Source organism: Panthera tigris, chromosome A2, assembly GCF_018350195.1.
Source record: "Panthera tigris isolate Pti1 chromosome A2, P.tigris_Pti1_mat1.1, whole genome shotgun sequence".
NCBI classification, from domain to species: domain Eukaryota; kingdom Metazoa; phylum Chordata; class Mammalia; order Carnivora; family Felidae; genus Panthera; species Panthera tigris.
Genome location: NC_056661.1, coordinates 8,914,649 through 8,921,663, shown reverse-complemented (window position 1 = coordinate 8,921,663; position 7,015 = coordinate 8,914,649).

Below are 7,015 nucleotides of genomic sequence, written 5' to 3'. Positions count from 1 at the left end.
CTTTGTCTTCCCTCTTTGGAAATATTTAATATGGTCTTTCTCAGTCTAGCACTTAAATACATTTTACATTTAATTGAAAACTGGAAACCAAAAAAAAGTGCCTGAGTGTTATCAAGGTGACAAACCTAGGGATGGGCAGTGCCCACAGGGCAGATCACCCAGGAAAGTCTCAGAGAGGAACGCCCACCCAAAGGAGTTCGCGCAACCTGCCTGTGCCCAGGAAAGGTCCTGGGGGGAGGGGCACAGGAGTTCCTAAAACGTAGCTCCAGGTGCTTACTGTCTGCTTCCCTCTCGTGTAAAACATCCAGACAAAAATCACAAGCGTTTCAAATGGCCCATCCATATAATGTGGACGCTGCGTCAGTTTGAAATGCCCCCCCCCCCCCGGAGGACACATAGTTGATCCTGAGGCTGTGAACTGGAGAGGGGAAGTTGGCGTCTGGGGAGGCGGAGTAGGATCTGGAAAGTCAGGGATTTATTGCTGGCCTTAGGAAGAGCTAGGCTGGGGGAAAGGGTCGTGGATTTGAGACTCTGTTTCCCCAACATCTGGAACGCTCCGGAGAAAACGGGTGCCCCTGGGGAGACAGGAAGGGCTGGGGACCCCACAGACCACAGCACCTCCCGCGTACGAATCCCGGAGACGGAGTCACGACTGTCCCCTGACGACTCCCCCCCCTCCCCCCGTGGCCACCGCACGGATCGGGAGAGACGCGGCCGCGCGCAGTGACGGGACAGGACGCCGCGGGGTCCCGGCTGCCCGCACAGCCCGCAGGCCGCGCGTGGAGGGGGACTGAGGTCGGAGCGGCGCCCCCGGGGACTCGGGGGACTCGGGGACTCCGCCCCGTCCTGGCACGCCCGGCCCCGCACACTCACCATCTCCCGGCTTCTCGGGTCGCCCGGCGTCGCGCCCGCTGCTCCCGCGGCAGGTGCAGGTCACTGCGCGAGTAACGCTGCAGCAGAGCCACCTGGGACCTTTTAAGCGCAGGTGAGAAGCGAACCGGAGCCAGGCCTCGAGCTTCCAGGGGGCTGCGGGGCGTCGCCACACCCACCTGCCCCTGCCGCGGCCCTGATTGGACCGCTCGCAAGGACCCGCCCCTCCGCTCCTGAGTGACAACAGGGCAGAAGGTCCGATTGCTTGCGAAAACCAGTCTCTTAGGTGGTCGCGAACCTGTCCCCTCCTGGGACGTTTGCTTTTAAACAAAACTTGGTCCTGGCCCTACGGGGACCGTGGCGTCTTCCTGCAGCTCCTTGTAAACGTGGGGACACAGGCGTCCAGAGTCCGTTCCGGTGGAGCGACTCCCTTGTTCAGAGGAAGAGGGGCCAGGCCAGGCGGGGTTTACACACAGGGTCCGAGGTCCTCCCTGGGTCGGGGGCATTGGCATGAGGCTGCGAAACCACTCATGGACCTACTCATGGACCTGTGACCCTTGTTTACAAAAACACTTTAAAAATGACCTCACGGGGGAAAAAATCAAATCAAATCAAATAATAAAAATGACCTCACGGGGCGCCTTAGTGGCTCAGTCGGTTAAGCATCAGACTCTTGATCTTGGCTCAGGTCATGATCTCGAGGTACCTGAGTTTGAGATCGGTGTCAGCTCTGTGACACTGCACTGACAGTGTGGATTTTGGGATTTTCTCTTTCTCCCCCCCTCTCTCCCCCTCCCACTAGCTCTCTCTCAAAATAAATAAATACATTTTAAAAAAATGACCTCACCGTATGCAATACAGACTGGTTCCATGTTGATCTTTAACGGTTGACAGCATTGAGGCTTCTATCCATCCCTTCTCCACCTGCGTGTATGTGGTACTTCAGCTAGAGAACTCCATGCCTTCTCAAGCGTTTGAGTTTTTTTGCTTTAAAATTTATACTTTTAGGGGCGCCTGGGTGGCTCAGTCGGTTAAGCGACCAACTTCGGCTCAGGTCATGATCTCACCGCTCATGAGGTCAAGACCCACGTGAGGCTCTGTGCCGACGAGCCTGCTTCGGATTCTGTGTCTCCCTCGCTCTCTGCTCCTCCCCCGCTCTTGCTCTCTCTCTCTCTCTCAAAAATAAATAAACATTAAAAAAATTTTTTTTTAATTTATACTTTTAATTGTGGTAGCATACACATTCTATAAAATTTCTATTTTAGGCATATAGCTCAGTAGTGAGAATTACCGTGACATTGGGAAGTCAATCTCAGAACTGGAATAAATGCCTACATTTTGAGATCACTCCTGCGTTACCAAATGCCATCTTCCTCTCTCCGATTCACATTATTTTCAGCTATTTTTCCTCCACGGTGTATTTCAAACAGACTCAAAGTTTGAATTGCACAGAAAAACAACCTGGAATATCCTGTATAAAACCCATGTGTCTCTCCGCTAAGTATATTTCCTGGGCACAAACGTCCTATGGGAAGGCTTTTAGTAGAGTTTCCCCTTTGAAAATTTCTGGGTGATCTGTCCTGTTGGCACTGACCCGTGCTGGGTTTGGGCACCTTAAAACGATGTACTCGCTCATTTCTCTTTTTCCAATAGGGTAAAATTTATTTAATTAGTAGAGCTTGAAAGAAAGCACCAAATGTTTCCAAGGAGGTAAGAAAGTGGTAAGTTTCAGAAAAAATAAGATATTCCAGTATTATATCCCATTTGTTAATAATTTTGATTTCACTTTTTCTTCCCCTGGGAGTGCGTTGTAAGTTTCTGAGGCCTGCTCTTTAATTTTGGGTGATTTCAAATCTGCTTAGACTGGCAGAGAGGAAGTATCCAAGCAAGACTGATTATTTGCAAAACAATGTCTTGCCTTGAAAACAATAATTAGTTGACATCTTTCTTTCCCCCCAAAGGAATAGATATTTGGGATTTTCTGGTCGAACTAGTAAATATGCATTACAGTTTCTTCCCTCCTTACCACATAAACACGGAGTTTGAGTGATTTTGTGCAAACATTGAGTTTCAGTGATGTTGGTTTGTGTCATATAGCATATAATGGTGGTCCTGGGACGCCTGGGTGGCTCAGTCGTTAAGTGTCCGACTTTAGCTCAGGTCATGATCTCACAGTCTATGGGTTTGAGCCCCATGTCAGGCTCTGTGCTGACAGCTCAGAGCCTGGAGCCTGCCTCGGATTCTGTGTCTCCCTCTCTCTCTCTCCCCCTCCCCCACTCATGCTCTGTCTCACTCTCAAAAATAAATGAACATTAAAAAAAATTCAACAACAACAACATATAATGGTGGTCCCAAGCAACTCCAGGGAGCATAGAGACATGTGACTCAGGTCAATGACCTGAGTAAGACTGTTTGAATCGCTGCTTTGAATTCTCCTTCAATTCCCAAAATAGAATTGGTAGATCAGAGGATAATTCAGTTTGTAGTTTTTTGAGGAACGGTCATGTTGTTTTATATACCATCAACACGATTTTATATTCTCAGCAATAGTACAACAAGGGTTTCAAAGAGTATTTTCGTTTTCCTGATAGTGTCAGTTAAGGACAAAAGTCACTAATTTGATGAAGTCCAAATTTGATGAAGTCTATTGTTTTTTTTCCATTCTTGCCCTCGGTGTCTTATCTACGAATTCTTTGCCAAATACAAGTCTAGAGTGGTTTCCTATGTTTATGTAAGTGTGTTATCGTTGTCATTTAGGTCTTTATCCTTTCTGGTAAAGTATTGTATGTGACGTCCTGTAAGAATAAAACCTCTTTCTTTTGCTTACGGCTATCCAGTTGGCTTAGCACAAATTTATGAGAAGAATATTCTTGCCCTATTCTTGGCTTCCACCACCCCACCCCACCCCACACACAAGAAATCAGTTGACTATAGATGTATAGGTTTATTTCTCAAATCTAAATCTATTCCACAGATCTATAGGTCTACCCTTATGTCAGTATCACACTCTCTTGATTACTACTGCATTTCTCAAAGTTGTGACCTTAAGAAATGTTAGCCCTACCATTTTGCTTTTCTTTTTCGAGACTGCTTTGGTTATTCTGGTTCCCTTGCAACTCCATATAATTTTAAAAACCAGGTTGCCAATTTATATAAAGGAATGAAGTGGGATCATGACAGGTATGGTGTTGAGTCTCTAGACCATTTTGGGGGCGAGTGCCATTTCAAAATGTTAAGTATTCTGATCCACTTTCCCCTTTATTTACACGTTTATTAATGTCTTTCCCCCACGTTTTATAGCTTTTTGAGTATTCACTATGTACTTCTTGTGCTAAACTATCCCTAAATATTTTATTCCTTTTGATTTCATTGTAAATGCCTTTCCTCATTTCATTATCAGATTGTTCCTTACAAGTGTATAACACTACAATTGATTTTTACATATTGATCTTGTATCCAAGCAATTTGCTGAACTCAGTGATCAGTTTTAGGAGGTTTTTTTTTTTATTTATTTTTTTTTTTTAGACTTTTCTAAAGATAAGGTATCTCAGTGGGAGGTAGAAATGCCATTACATCTTCCTAACCAATCTTAATGCGTTTCGTCTTTTTATGGGTAACAGCTTTGGCTAATATGGCCAGTACACCCCCAAATATAAGTGGCAAGAACAGATATCCTTGTTTTGTTCCTTACTTCAGGGGAAAGCATCCAGTCTTTCACCACTAAAAATAATTTTAGTTTGGGGTTTTCACAGATGTTCATAACGAGGCTAGTTAATTTCCTTCTATTCCTGGTATGCTGAGTGCTTTAATCATAAAAGCATATTTCATTTTGCCACTTATTTTCTCTGAGGCTAATGAGATCTTGCCATTTTGCATTTTACTCTATTGATATCATTCATTATTACACTAATGGATTTTGAGATATTAACCCAAGCTCTTATCCCTGGAATATATCCTACTTGGTCATGGTACAGAATTTTACATATTGCTGGATCAGGTTTGTGGGTTCACAAAATGAGTGTGAAGTGTTCTCCTCATTTTCTTTTTTTTTAATGTTTAGTTTTGAGAGAGAGAGAAGGAGAGAGAGAGAGAGAAAACAAGAAAGTGAGGGAGGGGCAGAGAGAGAGGGAGACACAGAAACTGAAGCAGACTCTAGGCTCCGAGCCTTCAGCAAAGAGCCCTATGTGGGGCTCAAACTTGTGACCCAGGAGATCACAACCTGAGCTGAAGTCCAATGCTTAACCAACTGAACCACCCATGCACCCCATCTACTTATGCACTTCTGGTAGGAATATAAATGCATGCCGCCATTGTGGAAAACAGTATGGTAGTTTTTAAAAAATTACAGAGTGTTATTGTATGATCCAACAATTCCACTTTGAGTGGATAACCAAAAGAATTCAAAATATGGACTCAAACAGATATTTGTTCATCTGTGTTCACAGGAGCATGATTTACAGTGGCCTTAAGGTGGAAGAAACCCAAGCGTCCATCAACAGACGAATGGATCAACAAAATTTGGTATACACATACAAGCAGAATATTATTCAGCTTTAAAAAGAAATGGGGGCGCCTGGGTGGCTCGGTCGGTTAAGCATCTGACTTTGGCTCAGGTCACGATCTTGCAGTCTGTGAGTTCAAGCCCTGTGACGATGGCTCAGAGCTGTGCTGACAGCTCAGAGCCTGGAAGCCGCTTCGGGTTTTGTGTCTCTTCTTTCTCTGCCCCTCCCCCACGCCTGCTCTGTCTCTCAAAAATGAATAAATGTGAAAAAAAATTTTTTTTAAAGAAATGAAATTCTGACACATGCTACAGCATGGGTGAACCTTGAGGACATTATGCTAGGCGAAACATGCCAGGCAAAAAAAAAAGACAGAAAAACTGTATTATTCCACTTAGATGAAGTGCCTAATCAAATTCATAGAGACGGAGCAAATTATGGTAGCTGTCAGGGGTTTGGGGCACAGGACAATGGGGATTTGTTGTTTAATATGTATACAGTTTCAGTTTTGCAAGATGATTTGCAATTTCTGGAGATTGGTTTCACAGGGTAGTTCACACTAGTAAACTACTTAAAAATGGATACAAAAAATGGGGTGCCTGGGTGGCTTGGGAGGTTAAGCATCTGACCTTCACTCAGGTCATGCACAGTTTGTGAGTTTGAGCCCCACATGGGGCTCTGTGCTGACAGCTCAGAGCCCAGAGCCTGCTTTAGATTCTGTGTCTCCTCTCTTTCTGCCCTTCCTCTGTTCACACTCTGTCTGTCTCTCTCTCAAAAACTAAATAAACATTAAAAAAAATGTAATGGATAAACTGTAACTAAACACAGAATCCACAGAAAGAAATTTTTGCAAATAATATAACTGAAAAGTACTCGTATTAAGAATACATCGGGGTGCCTTGGTGGCTCAGTCGGTTAAGTGTCCAACTGTTGTTGGTTTCGGCTCAGATCATGATCTTGAGGTTCATGGGATCTAGCCCTGAGTAGGGCTCTATGCTGATGGCACAAAGCTTGCTTGGGATTCTCTCTCTCTCCTCTCTCTCTGCCTCTTCCCCCTACTCATGCACGCACTCTCTCTCTCTCTCAAAATAAAAAATAAACATTAAAAAATAAAATTGCAGTAAAATCTACATTAAAAATATTTGAGAGAGAACACAAGCAGAAGAGGGGTGGAGAGAGAGAATCTGAAGCAGGCTTCAACCCAGTGCAGGACCCGAGATGGGGCTTAATCTCATGACTGTGAGGTTATGACCTGAGCTGAAATCAAGAGTTGCACGCTTAACCGACTGAGCCACCCGGGCGCCCCCGTAAATAAAATGTTGAAAGTAAAAAAGAATACATAGGGGCGCCTGGGTGGCTCAGTCGGTTAAGCGTCCGACTTCAGCTCAGGTCACGATCTCACGGTCTGTGAGTTGGAGCCCGCGTCGGGCTCTGGGCTGATGGCTCAGAGCCTGGAGCCTGCTTCCAATTCTGTGTCTCCCTCTCTCTCTGTCCCTCCCCTGTTCATGCTCTCTCTCTGTCTCAAAAATAAATAAACGTTAAAAAAAAAAAAGAATACATAAAGAAATCCTACAATTCAAATAATCTACATTTAAAAAGTCAAGGGATGTAGGAACACCTGGCTGGCTCAATCAGTACAGCATGCA